The sequence below is a fragment of the Convolutriloba macropyga genome, chromosome 1 (genome assembly GCF_964194025.1).
Source record: "Convolutriloba macropyga chromosome 1, txConMacr16.3, whole genome shotgun sequence".
NCBI lineage: Eukaryota > Metazoa > Xenacoelomorpha > Acoela > Convolutidae > Convolutriloba > Convolutriloba macropyga.
In genome coordinates, this window is record NC_134468.1 from 12,333,249 (window position 1) to 12,355,887 (window position 22,639).

The 22,639-nt window shown below is 27.2% G+C and overlaps 1 protein-coding gene across 1 annotated transcript in view; it reads left to right on the forward strand.

Annotated features, from left to right (window-relative positions):
• Positions 1-22,639, forward strand: part of LOC142335045 (dihydrolipoyllysine-residue succinyltransferase component of 2-oxoglutarate dehydrogenase complex, mitochondrial-like) — a 559,039-nt gene that overhangs the window by 319,692 nt on the left and 216,708 nt on the right. The window lies entirely within an intron of this gene.

Sequence of the window (22,639 nt, forward strand, 5' to 3'; positions counted from 1 at the left end):
TCGGGTGAAGTTCAGAGAACATTTGAAAGTGCTTGAAAATACTTTAAATTTTAAAGCTTTGACGTTGATTTTTTCAGCTGATTTAAGTAAGTTGATGTAATTAATGCGAACAATTAACGTCATTTTCAGGCAGTTTAAAGGTAGCTAAAAAAATCTCACGTTATCTTATCTTCTATTTTCGTCAATTCAGTCAACACTGAACTTTATTCAGGTATGGTAAAACTAAACCAACGTGTCAGGGTAGCAAGGTCGTTTTTCACTTTAATATTTTTGAAAAAAAGTGTTTTTTTTTTAAATTTTAAATATGCAAATGTTTTGACTTTGCGCACCAAATTGGGGAAATCTGTATGCAGATGCGTTTTATTTCAGTACATCCTTTGTTTACACCTGAAAAACAAACAAGAGCAACCTAATTTTTAAGCTCTTTAATGCGAGTTTGGATTCATGTTCTGCTTATTTTTCTTTTTTCGTTCCGAATTGCATAATTATTATACAAAAGAGGTTCCAGTTCACAGACAGACGTTGGGAAAATTTTGTTTGACTGTCTTCTTTTTTAAAAAAAGTTGTAAGAGAGTGAGAAAGAAATGCATTTGAAATGCTATGATAGAAAAATAAAACAAAAGCTTATTTTTAGGCTTGATCTATCAATACCTATCAATTTAAAAATTCACCAAAAAAAATATTTCCAAGACAATTGAATTTTTTTTGCAAAATTACCACTCTTTAATCGTATAAATCTCTCCTGAAAACAGTAGATGGCCTTTCATATTGAGACGCTAGAAACCTTTTCAAAATATATTACAGCTGAAAAATCGCTAAATAACTTGATTGCTATAAGCGAAGTTTAGAATTTGTCTATTCAAGTAGCTGGTCTGTTCGGAAGAAATTGTATAGTGTTGTAAAAGCAGTGTTCTAAAAAAGTAGTGGTAAATGATCTCAAAACGAGCAATATCACTAAGGAGTGTTTTTGTTACAACTTTTGACGCTTTTGTCTATAAAACAATATTTGACAAAAAGACATGAATTTCACGAATTTTGTTCTAAATTTTCCAATAAGCATTGGATGCATGAACAGTAGTGGATAAAAGGTGTCTTCCAACCAAACACTCAACACTAACGTGTATTCATGTTTGATTGGAAGACACCTTTTATCCACCACTACATATACACACTCAATCAAGCACTCAACACTAACGTGTATTCGTGCTTGAATAAAAACTAACTTATATCCACTACTGAATATACACATTACACTTTACATTTTCCCATTCCTATACATTTAAAAACTATCATTTCTTGTTCCTTGTTCACTTAGTGCAATCCACTAGTACAGAGTTAAGCTGGTAATTAACCGTTATCAGACGGATAGTTTGGGTTCTATCCCCACTGACTTCAGTGGACGTCCCCAGACACTAGTGTAACTAATGAGACCGTGTAAAAAGCACGTTAAACCAACTTGCGAAATCTGTGAAGCCACTTTGTGGATAACTTGAACAAAAAACCAGCTTAACTCTACACATTTATATTAAATCTTTCAGCACATCCCTTGAATCTATCTTTAGTACGTGTATATCTTTATCTATGTATAACAACACATAATCCACACCTAAATTGGTTAAATCTAAATCAATTAGTATGCTGATTTACATTACAAATTATACAAGATATATAGATTTGAATCATTTTAATGTGTATTTATATGATCAAAAAAATCCCTATTCTTAAAGTAACCTTTACGGATATGAGCATTCAAATGAACTACCTAAACTTTTATCACAACATTTTCTCCATGATTTATCATTACAACTAACACATTTTACTGATTTAGACAATTTTTATTTTTATATTTTCAAAAACGAATTTTTGTCCTTAAAAAACGATTTCTAAAGTTGAAAACGTAAACTTGTGTTATAATTATTATTTGGCCTTTGAAACAAGGAAACTCCTTACTAAACACAATTTAATTGATGAACACTTAGACAGAACGAGAAAGGAGGTTGAAGATGCGGTGGAAGATGGGACTATGGAGAGGGTGTATGATACAGATCAAGATGAAAACTTTCTCACGCACAAACCTAAAGCTAAAAATAAACCCAAATCTCAAATTCAAACTCAGCCTCGAACTCAAATTGAAACCACGCCCAAAGTTGAAGTCCTATGTCTGGTCTGTGGTGAAAAGCTTTTAAAATGATACTGCCCGACAAACTCATATGAAAAAACACTGGCGAGAGATCATAGCTTCAACTGGCGATTATGAAATTAAATCAAGTTTTACTCATCGACTGCTAAATATTACTAAATCTAATGATGAACTTATTGCAAATATCAATGAACCAGTATATTATATATTAGATGAATCCGAGTCAAATATATCATATGAATATAAAGTTACCGTTAATTGTTTATATAAGAAGAGAGCGTCCGAGGAGGAAGGGGCCCCGGCCCTGGTCCCCTCAAAACTATTAATACAAACTTTAGAACATAAAAGTATATGACTAAAGATCATCGAATAGATCCAAATCAATGGCTTCATTATTTTAGAGAAAAGTATGAAGGTTATGGTTATCGTTAGGATAACCATCACAAGGATCTTTCACTGAACAAACACATGTTTTAAGAAGTAGAACAAAAGAAATGTAAAATATGAAAAGTGATAAATTTAGTTTTCTTCGCCTATGTATTACAGCGGTGTTATATCCTGTAACTGATCACGAAACTAGTTAAAATAACTATATTAATAATCTAATTGAAGACTGGGGGGATAATGAATAAGTATCGGATTATTTTAAAGGAATACAGAATAAATAGAATATTAATTTATGGTTTTATAGACCTTCAACTGAAGATAGTTCAAAAGTAGAACGACTAGAAAAAGCTCAAATTTCGTCAAGTTCGTAAGAATGTAAGAATAGTAGTCTGGAATGAACACTGTGCTTTAATTAGGAACATAGAAGTATTATTGGATAGACCTGATACTAAACATGCAAAGTTTTTGTTTTGTGATAATTGTACTTATTGGTTTAATTCTCAACAAAATATGAAGCTCATGAATGCTGCTTACAAAGCAAACCAAAGAGTGTTTGCCCTAAATTAAAACAAATCAAACTCAAGAATCATCACAAAGAACAAGAAGTGAAGAATGTTGTCTATAGTGATATTGAATGTTTTAATGGTAATTACCAATCATATTTTAGCCGAAATTGTATAAAAGATTATGTTAAACGTCTATTAGAAATAGAAACAAAGCACAGTGTTAAGTTAAACAAAACAATAATATTTAATAAAGATAATTTTTTATTATGCAGCCAATAACACTTGTCATATATGTGGTAAAACATGTATTAATAAAATAAGAGATCACTATCATGAAACATGTAAATATAGAGGTCCTTCATGTAATATTTGTAATCTTAACTATAGACAACAAAACTTCATTCCTGTTATACTTCATAATGGTAAAGGTTATGACTTCAATCTATAATTCAATGAGCTCTTCAAACAGAATGGTGGTAAAAGAAGAGTAGATGTTTTACCTAATACTAATGGTAAAGCTAGACTGTTTTGAGCAGGCATACTAAAGTTTATAGATATTTAAAGTTTTAAGACAATGTCTCTTGATAAAATGGCTAATGTCTATAATATTGAAAGTAAAACATTATATCGTTATAAATAACTTAAAGATGAAATTAGCTATAATAATATTTTAGGTAATCTGTCAATAAAAGACTTTAGATCATCACTAACAAATAAGTTACAACTCCAATCGGAAGCTGATGAGACTAATAGAAGTCATAGTAAGAAAACAAGTAAAGAATTAACACTAGAGTATATGAAAAAAGATGTTAAAATATTAGAACACTGTTGCAATCTATTTGTTAAGTTAAACATAAACACACATAAACTCAAAACTCTACATTATATTAACCTACCTGGTTACAGTTTTGATTGCTTCCTAAAAATAAGTAAATTGAATTAGATACAATACAAGACGAACAATTGCTTAAAGGTTTCATTGTTTCTATAAGAGGTGGTATATGTGGTGTTATGGGTGATAGATATGTTAGTAATGGTGAAACATTGGTGAAGCCGGTTTCCTGATGAACGAAGTCCCATAGTATTAGAAATATCTGGTATTTTGGCGACAACAACTTATATGATTATGCATTAATGCAGAAACTGCCATAAAAGATTTCGAATTAATTACCACCACATCTTTAGACGAGGTGCTAAGTACTCCAGAAGATAGTGTCTACGGCTGTTGGGTTATCTGTGATTTAAATTACATAAATGAATTTAAAGATAGAACCAGTAACTTTCCACTAGTACCTCTTACAAGAGGAGTAGAGGATAATGAATTAGGTTATGAGAAAAGGTCACCAAATTTTCCAAAAATTGAGAAACTATTAATAGATCAAAATGATAAATATGAATATCCAATACACTATAGAATGTTATAGTTTGTCGATAAGTTGGGTATGAAAGTTCTTAAAGTTCATAGAATAATCAAAGTCAAACAAGACTATAATATTAGAAACTATTTTGAACTTAATACAAAAATGAGAACAGAAACTAAAACTGAGGTTGAGAATGATAGATTTGAATTAATGAATAATTCTCTATTTGGTAAAAGTTGTGAAAATCAATTAAAGTATTTAGAAGCTAAACTTCTAACAGATGATTTTGAAATACTTAAAGTTGTTAGTAAACCAACATGTAAAGATGTAAATAGATATGATAGTTATACTTTCATAGAATATTCTAAGAAGGAGATAAAATATGATAAACCAATATACTTAGGCTCAATTGTATTAGAACTCAGTGAACCCCACAGGTATGGTTTCTTTTATAATGTATTGCAACCATCTTTTCAAGATCTAATGTTACATTATATAGAAACTGATAGTTTTGTATTAAGTTTTACTGAAGGTTTTATCCCCAATGAATATATGGACTTAAGTAATTTAAATATACCAATTAGAACCAATAATAAAAAACCTGGTATATTCAAACATGAATTTGGAAGTAAAGACATAGAAGTGTTTATAGTCTTAAAACCAAAGACTTAAAGTTTTAAGAGTGGAACCTCTAAAGAGAAAGGAGTAAAGAAAGAAAACAATGGTAGAAAAGAAGACCATTATAATGCATTATTGTATGACACAGAAAGAACTTTAGAAGAATGTAGAATACAAAAAGTGGGAGATAAAAAGGCTACTATTAAAATTAGTAAGAGAAATCAAAGTAACCAGGATGATAAAAAAAATCAATGTAAATAATTTTAAAAGCTATCCTCAAGATAAAAACTTATATTTATTCAAAGGAGGTTTAATAAAAAAAATTAATACTACATCATTGGAACAATTTTTAGATTTGGGGCTAGAAGTAAATAAAGACAAATTAATAAATAATAATAAAGAATTAACTATTAATGATAATGAAATGTTAATCCCTGCTGCTATTAAATATTATAATGATTTAACTTATTTTTCATCCTTACAAATTAAAAATGACAAAGCTAGATAAATTTATGGAATTAAAAAATCTAGAAAAACAAAACAGAAGAATTAGAATGTAAGAGAAATTAAGACAACAAGAATATTCTGGAGAAATAGAAGAGTTATTTGATTCTTTAACTAAAACTTTAAACACTATAATGAACAGAGTTTAGCATTGGGTGAACAAACATTAAGAGCATTTGATTGGCAAAAACAAGATTTAGACAAACAAAAAAGAGCTACTAATGAAACTGCTTCATGGATCAGTGAAGCCGGTTCTCAGATCTGTGAAGCATGGAAGAATTCCCAAGAAACTAACCTACAAAATGAACTGGAAACTCAAAAAGAACCACTGGTTATAATTGATACAGACAAAGCCAATGTTCCTCATTTAACGAGTGCTCAATCTAACTCATAATTAAAGTTTAAACTCAGACATTTACCTACTAGGAAATATACAATGAATGGTGCTGATATAACTCTTGAGCAAAATGCATTTATAGTTGGGGATAATCTATATGAGTTTTCAGATGGCTTTATTAATTTATTACCAATACAAATTTAATATATGAGGACATTGGAGATGAGGATGAAAAAAAATAAAAATTTTTTTACGGGAAATAAAATTTGATGTAGGAGTGGGTGATAAAAGAAGCAAATGTTATAAAACAATAAAACACATAATTGAAGCTAAAGGAAATTGTTATTGAGGTAGAGGTCTTATTGACCCCAACAATCAACTAAATTGCCATGTAAACGGTTTAGTAGAAAGATTAGAATTACTAATACTAGAAACAAAAGCTCGCCATGATGGATTCTATGATGAAATGTTAAATATATCTAAACAACTATTATCAATGAATGTTGTTAAAAAAGAACAACTTGATAATTTTGTTTTTATTTATGGTAAATAAAGAAAGCTATGACTACATTCATAAATAAACTGCAACAACAACAACAATTACTAGCTAAAGAAGTATTCAGCCCTCCAATAATAAAGTTTAGAAGAGAGAGAATAATACCAATTTATAAAGATGAAACATGGTCAGCTGATTTATTTGATAAGTATTGCTTAAGTAAATATAACAATAATTATTAGTTTGTAAGTAGTGAGTTTTACAATAAAATGTTCAAATCTTTACTAGAAGTAGTGAGTTTTACAATAAAACGTAGTGAGTAGTGAGTTTTAGAATAAAACGTTTAAATCTAGTGAGTTTTACAAGTTTTACAATAAAGTAGTGAGTTTTACAATAAAACGTTTAAATCCTTACTAAAAAAATATGAAACTGAACTATATTCCACATATAGTGATAATAAAGACGTTTTTATAGAAAGATATAATAGAACGTTATTACACAGAATTAAAAAAACCAATGTTCACCAACGGGGATGGTAATTGGGTAAATATACAAAATGATGCTGTTGTATCATATAATAATAAACACACATCAATAAATATGACACATGTTGATGCTTCTAATAATCCTGATAAAGTTAAATACTTTGTTAAATCTTCCAAATCAATACCCACACTTAAAGTTGGTTATTATGCCAGGAAAGCTGACCAACGTAACATTTTCTCTAAAGGATACACTTCTAACTGGATTAGAGAATTATTTAAAGTTAATCAAGGTCTAAAAACCCAACACCAACATATAGAATAGAAAATTTTAATGGTGAAATAAAAGAAGGCAAATACTATGAACAGGACTGATTAAAATCCGAGTTTAATTTCGAATCTTATAAAAAGGGATTTAGAATCTTTAAATATAGACCTCCGGTCATCTGCAAAGCCGTTTCTCTGATTACCCAGCAAGCTAAATAGGTCTCCGGTTAGCTTAAAATTAGATAATTTTTTTTCTGTAAACAAAAACAAAGGTGACATGAGACAGATTTAACCAGGCTACACAACCATCATTATCAATTATTAGTCTGTCAGCAACTAAGGCCCCTCAACTATTCCTAGAAGATAAGGATAGTATTGACATGAACGATAGCTATAAAATTACAAATGTACACCCTCCCATAAATGAAAAAGATGTTGTTAATAAAGATTATTGTGATAGCAACCTATAATCCTGTTCTAATAAAATAGATTTTTTAAATAAAATTATAACTGAACTAAGAAAAGGCGACTTTGATAAAGTTACATTTAAAACATTACAACTTAATAACATACAAGTTCATGATGATTTAATTAATGAGTTTATTAAATCAGCAAAAGTCGTTACAATTACTGGTAACTTTTGTAATAAAGTTGCTAGTGATACTATCTCTAAGTATAATCTATTAAAACAAGAATTTGATAATATTAACTTTAATCAGAATATTACTGATATACAGTTGGTTGATATGTTCACCACAGGTCTAAAGGATTGTAAAGATGTTAATGAAGAGACCGATTCTGCTGTTGATGAAGCTCTTACAAAGAATAAAAAGTCAATAGTACAATATATAATAGCTATTTCATTAGAGATTAAGCTAGACAACAAAGAGCTAGCAAGACTTGAGATGCACTATGACTGTAATCATTAAGATATAATGAAAGAGATTTCGAGTTTTTTTACTTTATAGTTATGACAATGACTACGTCTATGACTATGACTATGACTATGACTATGACTATGACTATGACTATGACTATGATTAAGACTTTGACTATGACTAAGGCTATGACTGTGACTAAAACTAAAGCAAAATATTTTACTATAAAAATAGAAGAAAAAACCAAGTGCATCATTACCTTACCCTAATGTTAACTCCTTCTCAAAACAATACATAAATGATGAAATCTTAGCTATTAACCTAATAATAAATTTAATAATAATATTAACACTATAAAGGATAGTAGAAATTATTATGAAAATGAAACAAATAACTATAATAGGAAGTTAAGTAGATATAAAAATTATATTAACATAGCTGAGATAACAGAAAAACTATTATCATCAATAGCAACAACTACAGCAACTGTTTGTGGTTCATTACCAAAAGCAATAAATACTGAAATAAGAAATAAAATAATAAAGTACTCAAAAACGTATATTTTAAGTAAATATTATAGTGACAAGTTTAATAAACTATATACTAAATCAATGAATGATAAGAAAATAGATAATGATGAATATATTGAATTAGTTAAGCTATATGAAGATTATAAGGAGAATAAAAAAAACAAGCTGAGTTTTTTAAAACTGAAATTTTCAATTAAAAATATATTTAAAAAAGATAATATGTTTTTTTATAAAAATATTAGTACTAATAGTTACTATTAAATGTAGATCTATATCTAGTATTAGATTTAGATTCTTTTAAGATTAGATCTTTTCTTAATACCTAAACATAAGCCTCTACTTTTCTGTATTACTTTTATACCTTCACCAGCAGTTGCAAAATTAATTAAATCAGGTGTGGCTGATAAAGCCGCTCTAGTGATTCTAGTTGCAGTGGCACCTCCTACTTTATTCGCTATCTCTCAGGCTCTCATTGGATTATTAGCAACTTTCTTCCCAAAGTCAACTGTTGCTTTACCAACACTCTTAAAGAAATCTTTTAGTCCTTCTGCTTCTATTGTTGCATCACTGACAGTCATTGACTTATTTCTTCTACAGGTAGTACAATTACCCTTTAGCACTTTTGTACCCTTTGGAGTAATAGAACCTCTTATATTATTAGTGCCACTCTAATGTCTACCACCAACGCAATATGAATTAGTTTTAAACTTTTGTAAAAGACTCATGTCTATATATAAAAAATAATGGAATGCAAAACGCTTAGTCTTTTTGTTGTAAAGCCTAAGGTAAAGCCTAAGATAAAGACAAATACAAAAACTAAGACTATGGCTAAGCTTGAATCTAAGGGTCTATCTCTAGAGATTAAAAAGAAATTAGATGATTTTTATGCTAAGCGTTTCTTAAGACATCAAGGAAATAAATATAACTAGATTAATAGATATAAATATATCAATAACTATAACTAGATTGATAGATATAACTATATGAATGACTTTAACTAGAGTAATAGATATAACTATGTCAATGACTATAACTAGAATAATAGATATAACTATATCAATGACTATAAATAGAGTAACAGACATAACTATATCAATAACTATAACTAGAGTAAAAGATTTAACTATATCAATGACTTTAACTGGAGTAATAGATATAACTATATCAATGACTATAACTAGAGTAATAGATAAAACTACATCAATGACTATAACTAGAGTATTAACTAAAACTAAGATACTATATCAACCATCTTACTACCATCACTACTAACAATAATGATTCTTCAAGTTAACACTTGAATGCAGGACATATAATATCTGAAACACCACGAGCAATATTAAAATTAAGTTGTATTGCTTTTGCTCTTATATAATTTCTTCGATATCTAGTATCAAGTATGTATATTCTAAAATTACTTTTAAATGTTCTATGATTTATATATGGTTTAATACTATCTAGTAACCAACTATAATTTCTATTAAAACTTACAATCTCTTTATATGCAATTAAAATTCATTCTATCTTCAGGGTAGTTTACACTACCAATAGTACAAAAACTTTCGGTAACCTCCATTTCATTGAATACACTAGAATTATTAGTTTGATCATCAACATTTTTATTTTCAAAAGCCACTATTTATATTGAGGTATCTCAAAACTGCTCTCTGCCCTATATCAAACAAAAAGTTGGCAGCATCTGGTACATATTTGAAAAAAAATTTTTTTCATAGAAGCTAAAGCCTATATTATTCTTTTTACTTAATCCTTTCTGTTAAATTATTTCATTATCATTACTAGGATCAATACAAGGTACACACCAAGCTATATCTCTTATTTTGTATATTACAATCATCAGCTACTGCACCAGCTCCTGCATTAAGTCTAAATAATTCTCTATCTTTACTATTTTTTTAGTATTAACTTAAAGCCTATGCCATATATAATCTTTTCTATATCATTTATATATCCAAATAGATCTTTCATTTAAATCATCATAAGCAAATGACCTCTTTCTGCAGCAGCATGATCACCTTTTTATTAACTATCTCTTTCTCTTTGATCTCCAACAAAACCACTTTCATTTTCATCACTAGTGCTGGTTAGTAATTTATACAGATTATGATGAACGTGATTTATATATTCGATTGTTTTAACTTTAATAGTTTCTTCTAGTTTGACGGAACTAAATAGTTCAATTAAACCACAGTTCAGTAATCTAACGTTAGCATCATTAGCTATTATACCACCGCCATTACCGGAAAACGTAATATCTATCTCGAAATAAATTTCTTGTATGTTTAAATTAATCTCTTCTCTACTAATTAAGGTATTAATAATATTGTTAAACATATTCATTGTTGCTATATTGTTTGTTTTATAATTTATTATCTTGCTATTGTGTATGTCATTGCTATATATATACTGTCTCTTTATTTTAAAGTCCATTTTTATAAGTTAAAAATGACAGACAACTTAATTTTTCGCGAACTACAAAAGATACTTGAAACTCTAACTAAAACTAAAGAAGAACACATACTTAACTTTAGAATGATAAAACCAACAGAAAAGTTTAACTTTTGTGAACCTATACTTATTACAACAAAATTGGGTTTAAATAGATTATCGGATTTTAACTCGGTGTTTAATGTGAATAGAAGGAATAATCTATTTTTAAATGCCAGTGTGGTTTTAGTTGGTGAAGAACTGGTGGAGGGTCGTAGTTCTAACTTTAACTGTAACACTAACACTGACTTTAACACTAACACTAACAATAACCCTGACTCTAATATTACCTCTACTCTTAATTCTATTTATAAAGCAACCTCTTTATTATATTCAACTATTGTACCTGGTGCACATGAATTATCTGAAATAAGCCGAACTAGCAGAATTAATAAAATAAGAAACTACTGATAATGTTACAATATAACCTGATAGGAATACAATGAAATATAAAATGGAAATAAAACAAGGAGCACTTAGCTTTGATCTAGAAAACTCAAAAACCCCATTACTAGGATTTAGAAAAATAGTATATAAACAAGGTAAATATACAAAAGATTATTGATATTATGGGTTTTAGTACCATTAACATTCATTGTAATGTTATATCTGGTGTTAAAGATAATGGTAATAACACAGACATACGATATACTTTTACTCTAACAGAACCACCAGGCTTCTTGATAAATATTATACCAACTAATATCTTAAATCAAAATGTAACAAAAGAAAGAATATTACATATTGAATTTCATATTAGAGACGAACATAGAAGACCAATTGATTTTAATGAAGATGTATTGAGTTTTACTTCACATATGATTTAATCTCTCTCTATAATAATAGTTTTTATCATAGATATAGTTATAGTTATATATAGTTATACATATAGATATATGTATAGATATAGATATAGACACAGATCCAGATATAGATATAGATATAGATATAGATATAGATATAGATATAGATATAGATATAGATATAGATATAGATATAGATATAGATATAGATATAGATATAGATATAGATATAGATATAGCTATAGATATAGATATAGATATAGATATAGATATAGATATAGATATAGATATAGATATAGATATAGATATAGATATAGATATAGATATAGATATAGATATAGATATAGATATAGATATAGTTATAGATATAGATATAGATATAGATATAGATATAGATATAGATATAGATATAGATATAGATATAGATATAGATATAGATATAGATATAGATATAGATATAGATATAGATATAGATATAGATATAGATATAGATATAGATATAGATATAGATATAGATATAGATATAGATATAGATATAGATATAGATATAGATATAGATATAGATATAGATATAGATATAGATATAGATATAGATAGAGATATAGACATAGATATAGATATAGATATAGGTATAGATATAGATATAGATATAGATATAGATATAGATATAGATATAGATATAGATATAGATATAGATATAGATATAGATATAGATATAGATATAGATATAGATATAGATATAGATATAGATATAGATATAGATATAGATATAGATATAGATATAGATATAGATAGAGATATAGACATAGATATAGATATAGATATAGGTATAGATATAGATATAGATATAGATATAGATATAGATATAGATATAGATATAGATATAGATATAGATATAGATATAGATATAGATATAGATATAGATATAGATATAGATATATATATAGATATAGATATAGATAGAGATATAGACATAGATATAGATATAGATATAGGTATAGATATAGATATAGATATAGATATAGATATAGATATAGATATTGATATAGATATAGATATAGATATAGATATAGATATAGATAGAGATATAGACATAGATATAGATATAGATATAGGTATAGATATAGATATAGATATAGATATAGATATAGATATAGATATAGATATAGATATAGATATAGATATAGATATAGATATAGATATAGATATAGATATAGATATAGATATATATATAGATATAGATATAGATAGAGATATAGACATAGATATAGATATAGATATAGGTATAGATATAGATATAGATATAGATATAGATATAGATATTGATATAGATATAGATATAGATATAGATATAGACATAGATATAGATATAGATATAGATATAGATATAGATATAGATATAGACATAGATATAGATATAGATATAGATATAGATATAGATATAGATATAGATATAGATATAGATATAGATATAGATATAGATATAGATATAGATATAGATATAGATACAGATATAGATATAGATATAGATATAGATATAGATGTAGATATAGATATAGATATTGATATAGATATAGATATAGATATAATTAAAGATATAGATATAGATATAGATATAGATATAGATATAGATTTAAACATAGTCATTGTTATAGCCATAGTCATAGTCATAGACTTAGACTCAGAGTTAGCCAAAAACTTAATCATACTCATACAATTAAATTGCAAAACTCTCCAATCCCAATTAGTTCCTAATTTAGCATTAATAATTTTATTTTTAGATATATCAATAACGAGATAGTTTTTAGGCTCTCTCCATAGTTCATTGCATAATTTTTTAAAAACTTTATAATCAAGCTCAGCTTCATTAAAGAAATTTTGATATATAGATGCGAGGTATAGACCTCTTTGTTCAAAAAGAATAAATAGATTAAAATTCTCTTTAACACTATTTCTATCTAATTAGAACTTATTTTGATTAAGATATATCATATTACAATTACTATGTCTACCTCTACAAAAGTATTCATTCATAAATGGTTCTTTGGCTTTAACATCATAAAATATCTTAAGTTTTTATAAGTCTTTTGGTAGTTGATCAGGAGAGGGTAAGTCTTTTACATCTTTAACAAACTCAATAGTTGCTTTATGGGTATTCGACTATGCTTTGCCACCTTTATAACTCTCTACAACTTCATATTGCTCACCAGCAGGACCAATGATGTATAGTTTATCGAAATATATATTACTTATAATTAATTCTTTTAAGAAGAATGTTTTTCCACATTCACTAGGAGCGGATATTATACATCTAAAGTTCCCACGGATTGCAACATTGTCAATAATATCTTCATCACACAATAATAATTGTAGACTTCCTTTCACCTTAGGTTGATTGGTGTAACCACTACAGGGATTTTGTTCACTTCTCATATTGATAAATTGATCATCATCATAATCATCAATATTATCTTTGACATCATCTTTGACATTGACATTATCTTTGACATTATCTTTGTCATTATCATTGACATCATATTTGACATTATCATTGACATTGACAATGTCATTGACATTATCTTTGACATTGACAATGACATTATTTTTTATCATTATCTTTAACATTACAATCTAAGCAAGAACACTCATTATACAATTTAGGATATATAACTTGGTTAATTAGAATATTAGGAGCACTCTTTGTTCTAAATTCTCTATCAATGAGATCGAGCATGTATAGACAACATGCACCACAATAAGATTCATCTTATTCTTGTATTCTTTCATCAGATCCTAGTTCAACATATTCTTCTTAGAATGATGAAGGGGTCCCAACTCCAAAACTATCAAAGTAATATATGGGATCACCACCTCTCCTTATAACTAAAACCCAATGGGTTCCATCAGTTGGATGTAGATTAACAATAATTTTAAAATTGGTTTCAAAGAGGTTATCTGGTTTTTGAGCTCTCTTTACTATTTCTGTTGCTATTAAACTTATATATCTACCAATACCTTCTATTTCAATATTACTCATAGCTATTTCTCAATGGTTCTATTACTATTAATTTCCTTATAGCTAAAGATTAACATTTTATTATAACAAAAAAATGATATATAAAAAAGGAGAAGAGTCGTATAGTTATAACAGTTTTTATCTTAATTATAATATGTTTTATATTATAAAGTTCAAAGCCGAGTAAATATACAAAAGTAGAAGAAAACTTTGAGGGTTTTATAAGTGAATATCTAGTGAGATTTGATTTTGAAAAGTCACCAATTTATACTATATTTTATGGTGGAACAGGAACTGGAAAGACATTTTTTGTTAGACAATATTTAAAATTATACAGGCCGCCAACTTCAACTTAAGGATTAAGTCCTTATATTTATAAAAAAAGTGATTATAGCAAAAAGAAGTTAAAACTGAACAAGTAAAGATAAAACATATAGACCCTAGTAAACATTGAGATAAACCCATAGCTAAAATTTAGAAGAAATTTCTTATATCTGGGAAGCAGGTGAAGTTCAAGAAGAAGAAGTTAAAGAAGAAATAGTTCAAGAACAAACCAAGGATAAAAATATATTTATAGTTTGCAAAGATGAAAGGGATTGGATAGATCCAGAAAAAAAATATTTTATGATGATTTTAATATGTGTGATGAAAAAATGATCACATTAGAAAATGAGTCTAATTTCAAAAATAGTGTAATTGTTCTTGATGATATGGGTAATAAGTTGAATAGCCATATAAATTCTTATTTCACAAAAGGAAGACATTAATATATTCAAATGGTTGTAATGTGTCATAAGCTGGCTCAAATAAATATTATGGCAAGAATGAACTGTGATACTATTTACATAACAACCTATAATGGAGGTGATCTATTTGATAATTTTAGTATAACATATGGATGTACACATGAATTCCATGATATAAATTGTGTTTTAAAAAGTAACCTTCATAATTGTACAGATGGAATAGATCAAATACTTCGTAATGGTATAATTAAATATGATAAGAATAAGAATACTTTTTTTTTATTTTTGATGGTAAAAGAACTATGATATATGATTAATGAGTTGGTTATTTAGATTTAAAAGCTCTTAGTTTAAAAGATGAAATATCAAGTGATGAGAAAATTATTTTTTTGCATATATGAAAACACTAATGATAAGTCCCACAAATAGAAATTTTATTAGCCGTAATAATTCTGAGTTCTTTTTTAATAAACTTCTTGAATCAAAAGGTATTGAAAAACGGAATGATGTTTTAACAAGAGAAACAGTGAGAACTAATTTTTTTTAAAACATACATGAACTATTTTTGGAATTTTTGCTGAAGCTATCTGATGTATCAATATATGGCCCCAGATACTAAAATCAAAACTGCAGGTTTTGTGCCAGCAGGTGCTAGTACTATGTAAAATTGAACACATACATTAGTTAATGGTTATAGGGCCCGGTCCACTTTTCACCTTAGTTATGGTTGGGGTGATGGCACTCCGTCCATGTTTCACCATGTTAATGATAACGTGTCCAAAAACTATAATGATAATGATATAACAAAAGACTCAATTGATATAGAACAATTAAATGAAAACAAAGGCAAATCGATTTTGTTATATGATAAAAAAAACCACGAGGGTTTTCAATATAAAGGTTAAAGCTGATTTAATTGATCTATATAACAAGAACGAAAAATTTAGTGATGATCTTGCTCAATATCATTAAGATAAATTAGCTCGGGATAATTAACAGTTTTAGATAAAAGATGAAGCGTTATTACATTTAATAGGTTGGGTAAACAATATTTAGATGAGTGTTTCAAGTCTAAAGATCACTCTAGAAATTTAATTTAAATTTTAGTCCATTAAAAATGAGTGCTATTAAATGTTCAGAGAATAAATGTAAATATATATATATATATATATATATATATATATATGGCACTCCTGCAAATCTAGTTCTTCATTATCAAACAATTCAGAAGGTTAAAATAGGCAAATGTGTTTGTTGCTATAAAACAATCAATGGTGTTTGTATTGTTGAATATTGTAATTCTAAGAATAATAATGAAGATTAAAATTCTAAGAATAAAAATCCACGTGGCAACTCTGTTGAGCCTGACATTGATCCTATAACTAATCCGATTTTTGATCCTGTCATTGATCCACGTAGTGGCAGCTCTGTTGATCCCAACATTAATGCACATAGTGACAACTATAATTGATCCTAACATTGATCCACGTAGTGGAAACTCTTTTGATTCCATCATTGATCCTATTATTGATCCTAACATCAGTCCTAACATTGAAGAGACAAACTCCTTCGGAGGTCCACAAAATTGCAACTCTGTTGATCCAGAACAAGTTGCTCTTGTGGCTTTAGGTAAACCAAATAAAGTAAAGATTAAAAATTGTTAAGAGGTTTAAAAGAGGAGATTAAAAAAGAGTTAAAAGAAGAGATTAAGAAAGAGTTAATAGAAGAGTTAAATGAAGGGATTAAAATTAGATAAAAATCGTGTTACAGATGAAAGAGATTTAACCAATAACAAAACAACTATAAATTGATGTTTTTGTAAAAATGATAAAGATATATATTACTTCTAAAAAACCAGTAATGTATGTAAAGATTGTTGTTCAGAAAAAGTTTCTTATTCCGTATGAAATGCTAATTTCAATAGATCTCTCTTAAGAAACATATAAGGATGCATCATAAAAAAGGATATTTATAATTTTATTTTTATTACTATTATTATTATTATTATTATTGTTATTATTATTATTATTATTATTATTATTATTATTATTATTATTATTTTTTTTTTATTATTATTACTATTAATATTATTATTATTATTATTACTATTATTATTATTATTATTATTATTATTATTATTATTATTATTATTATTAAAATTATTATTATTATTATTATTGTTATTATTATTAATATTATTATTATTATTATTATTATTATTATTATTATTATTAGTATTATTATTATTATTATTATTATTATTATTATTATTATTATTATTATTATTATTATTATTATTATTATTATTATTATTATTATTATTATTATTATTAGTATTATTATTCTTATTATTTATTATCTGAAAAGGCCAAATATTATTATATTTCATTTAAGAATTAGAAATTTTTATAAAAAATTAAATTTTTTCTCAAATTTTATAGGATTATGGACTATGGTTTATGGATTATGGATTATGGATTATAAATATTTAGGTAGGGGGATTATGGATTATGGATTATATTAAAAGTGTAAAATTCAATATAAAAGTGTAGACTTAAGCTGGTTTTTTGTTCAAGTTATCCACAAGTGGCTTCACAGATTTTTCAAGTTGATTTTACGTGCGTTTTACACTGTCTCACTAGTTACACTACATCTGGGGACGTTCAAGGAAGTCAGTGGGGATAGAACCCAAACTATTTGTCAGATAACGGTTAATTACCAGCTTAACTCTGTACTAGTGGATTGCACTAAGTGAGACAAGAAATGATAATTTTAAAATGTATAGGAATGGGAAAATGTATATTGTAAAGTGTATATTCAGTAGTGGATATAAGTTAGTATTTACTCAAGCACGATTACACGTTAGTGCTTGATTGAGTGCGTATATGTAGTAGTGGATAAAAGATGCCTTCCAATCAAATAAGAATACACGTTAATGTTAAGTGTTTGATTGGAAGACACCTTTTATCCACTACTCTTCATGCATCCAATGCCTATCGGAAAATTTAGAACAAAATTTGTGAAACTCATGTCTTTTTGTCAAATATTGTTTTACAGACAAAAGCGTCAAAAGTTGTAACAAAAACACTCCTTAGTGATATTGCTCGTTTTGAGATCATTTTCCACTACTTTTTAGAACCCTGCTTTTACAACACTATACATTTTTTTTTGAATAGACCAATTACTTGAATAGACAAGTTCTAAACTTCGCTTATTGCAATCAATTTATTTAGCGATTTTTCAGCTGTAATTTATTTTGAAAAGGTTTCTAGCGTTTCAAAATGAAAGTCCTTCTACTGTTTTCAGGAGAGATTTGTACGATTAAAGAGTGGTAATTTTGCAAAGAAACTTTTGATTGATGTTTTTGATTGAACTTTTGAACTATAAATTGATGTTTTTGTAAAAATGATAAGGATATATATTACTTCTAAAAAACCAGTAATGTATGTAAAGATTGTTGTTCAACAAAAGTTTCATGTTCCGAATGAAATGCTAATTTCAATAGATCTCTCTTAAGAAACATATAAGGATGCGGCATAAAAAAGGATATTTATAATTTTATTTTTATTACTATTATTATTATTATTATTATTATTCTTATTACTATTATTATTATTATTATTATTATTATTATTCTTATTACTATTATTATTATTATTATTATTATTATTATTATTATTATTATTATTATTATTATTATTATTAGTATTATTATTATTAATGTTATTATTATTATTTTTATTATTATTATTAGTATTATTATTATTATCATTATTATTATTATTATTATTGTTATTATTATTATTATTATTATTATTATTATTATTATTATTATTATTATTATTATTTTTATTATTATTATTATTATTATTGTTATTATTACTATTATTATTATTATTATTATTTTTATTCTTATTATTTTTATTATTATTAGTATTATTATTCTTATTATTTAATATATGAAAAGGCCAAATACTATTATATTTTATTTAAGAATTGGAAATTTTTATAAAAAATTAAATTTTAATTACCAGCTTAACTCTGTACTAGTGGATTGCACTAAGTGAGACAAGAAATTATAATTTTAAAATGTATAGGAATGGGAAAATGTATATTGTAAAGTGTATATTCAGTAGTGGATATAAGTTAGTATTTATTCAAGCACGAATACACGTTTGCTTGATTGAGTGCGTATATGTAGTAGTGGATAAAAGATGCCTTCCAATCAAATAAGAACACACGTTAGTGTTAAGTGTTTGGTTGAAAGACACCTTTTATCCACTACTGTTCATGCATCCAATGCCAATTGGAAAATTTAGAACAAAATTTGTGAAACTCATGTCTTTTTGTCAAATAATTTTTTATAGACAAAAGTGTCAAAAGTTGTAACAAAAACACTCCTTAGTGATATTGCTCGTTTTGAGATCATTTACCACTACTTTTTTAGAACACTGCTTTTACAACACTATACAATTTTTTTGAACAGACCAATTACTTGAATAGACAAGTTCTAAACTTCGCTTATTGCAATCAAGTTATTTAGCGATTTTTCAGCTGTACTTTATTTTGAAAAGGTTTCTAGCGTTTCAAAGTGAAAGTCCATCTACTGTTTTCAGGAGAGATTTGTACGATTAAAGAGTGGTAATTTTGCAAAGAGACTTCAATTTTCTTGGCAATAAATTTTTCTGGTGAATTTTTAAATTGATATGTATTGATAGATCAAGCCTAAAAAATGCTTTTGTTTTTTTTTCTATCATAGACATTCCTGCTTGTGAATTGGAATTTTTTCTTTGTCAAAGAACGGTCTACTCAGTTAAAATTTAACAGAATTCCGGTGAAAAACTGCTATGTTTTTTTACGAAACATCTGAGGCAAAAGAGTTTCTCTTTTGATATTCGTTTAGAATAATTTGGTTAGAAGTTGTAGTGAGCGAGTTAGTTCAAAAAATTTTCAAAAATTGAGTGTCCTGAAATGTTCAATAATAGCAATGCAAACAGTTTTTTGAAAGACACAAAAACCGATCCAATTTAAAAAAAATCACTTCATTATCTCCAACTGTTTCTTCAAAACTGCTATAGAGAGCTTGATTGAGAGGTAAGCTTCATGTGGGAAAAGATCGTTTTTTTTATATCTGTTTATCAGTTATGACCAACGAAAGTGATTCATTGAAATTTTGCAAAAGTTATGGCTAAGTTGAGATTTTGTCGCCAAATTTTTTGTTGTGGTATAAATGAATCATGCTTTTGCTCCAGAAACCAGTAGACCTCTCGTGTATGTTATTTGAGCTCATTTCCGGGTGAAGTTCTTGCTACCTTTGAATGTGCTTGAATACAATTCGAAATATTGAGGTATTAATGTTGATTTTTTTCTGCTGATTTATGTAAGTTAATGTAATTAACGCGAACAATTAACGTCCTTTTAAGGCAGTTTTAATGTAACTAAAATAAAATCTCAAGTTATCTTGTCTTAAATTTTGTTGTCGATTCAGTCAACACTTACATTAAGCCGGGTATGTTAAAAGTTCATTAACGTGTCAGGTTATTAGGGTCTTTTTTCCAGTACTTCACTCTTTTTTTTTTGAAAAAATTCATTTTTAAAAAAAACAATTTTCAAATAAGCAGTTGTTTTGATTTTCCTCACCAATTTGGGAAAATCTGTATGCAAATTCTGTTTTTTTTATTTCGTGTTTTGTTTACACATCAAAAACCTAAAAGCAACCTAATTTTTTAAGCTCTTACAAACAAGTTTAGGTTCATGTTTTGATTAACTTTATTATTTTGGTCCGAATTGCCAAATGACTATATAAAGGTGGTTCCCTAATCTTAGGAAGCTAATAGTTCAACCGGATCAATTGGCAGCGAAATTCAAATTCAGTGTTCATTGGATGGCCTACTAGATTCTTGTGTTAGACGTTGACAAAATTTGGTTTGCCAGTCTTGTTTTGCAAATTGCCTGATAGCAAATTGTCTTGCCTGATTGCAAATTGTTGAAGCAATTTCACTATTCAGAACAAAACATGTCTTTTGGACAGTGTTGCGGATTTACGCTCAAGCAAATTATGTTCATGCATCCAATTCCTATGAGGAAATTTAGAACCAAATTTTTGAAATTCATCCTTTTTTTGCGAAAAATGGTTTTGTTATTGACAGAAGCGTCAAAAATTGTAGCAAAACGCTCATGAGGGAGATTGCTCATAAAGGTAAAACTTGCTGCCACTACTCATTTAGAACACTGCTTTTAGAACACTGCTACTAACTACTTTTAGAAGTTATTTTTTAACAGACGATCTACTCAAAATAAACAAGTTCTAAACTTCACTTCTGGCAGTCAAAATATTTTGCAAATTTTTAGCTGTAATTTGTTTTGTGTTTCGGAAAAAGTTTCTAGCGTTTCAAATTGACTGCTACTGCTTTCAAGAGATATTTATAAGAGCAAAGAGAAACTGGTAATTTAGCAGAGAAACTTATTTATCTATCTCTTTTGTTTTGCTTATCTTGTTCCCACGGAGTTTTTCTTGGCAACAACTTTCTCTGGAGAATTTTGCAAATAATGTGAGCCAACTGTTTTCTAAATAGGAAAAAAGACCAAGCCTCAAACAGAATGCTTGTGTATTTTATTTCTGCTATAGACATTCCTACTTGTGGATTGGAATTTTTTCATTGTCAAATAACGGTTTACTCCGGTTTATTTTATCAAAATTTCGGTGAAAAACTGCTGTTTCTCTTTTACGAAACATTTGAGACGAAAAAGTTTCTCTTTTGATATTCTTTCAGAATAATTTGGTTTGTGGCGAAATAGTTTCTAAAGGTAACAAAAAGTGAGTATCCTGGAAAATTGAATAATAACAAAACAAACAAAATTTCGAAAAACACTCAAATCGATCAAATGTAAGAAAATCAATTTATTCAATCAAACGGTTTCTTCAAAATTGCTATAGTCAGCTTAATTGAGAATTAAGCGTCAAGTGGTATAGAGACTTCTTTTCGTAATTTGGAAAAGAAACTGTCTCCTAATTAGAAGAATTGAAAAAAAAATATTTTACGCTTGAATATACATTACTTGC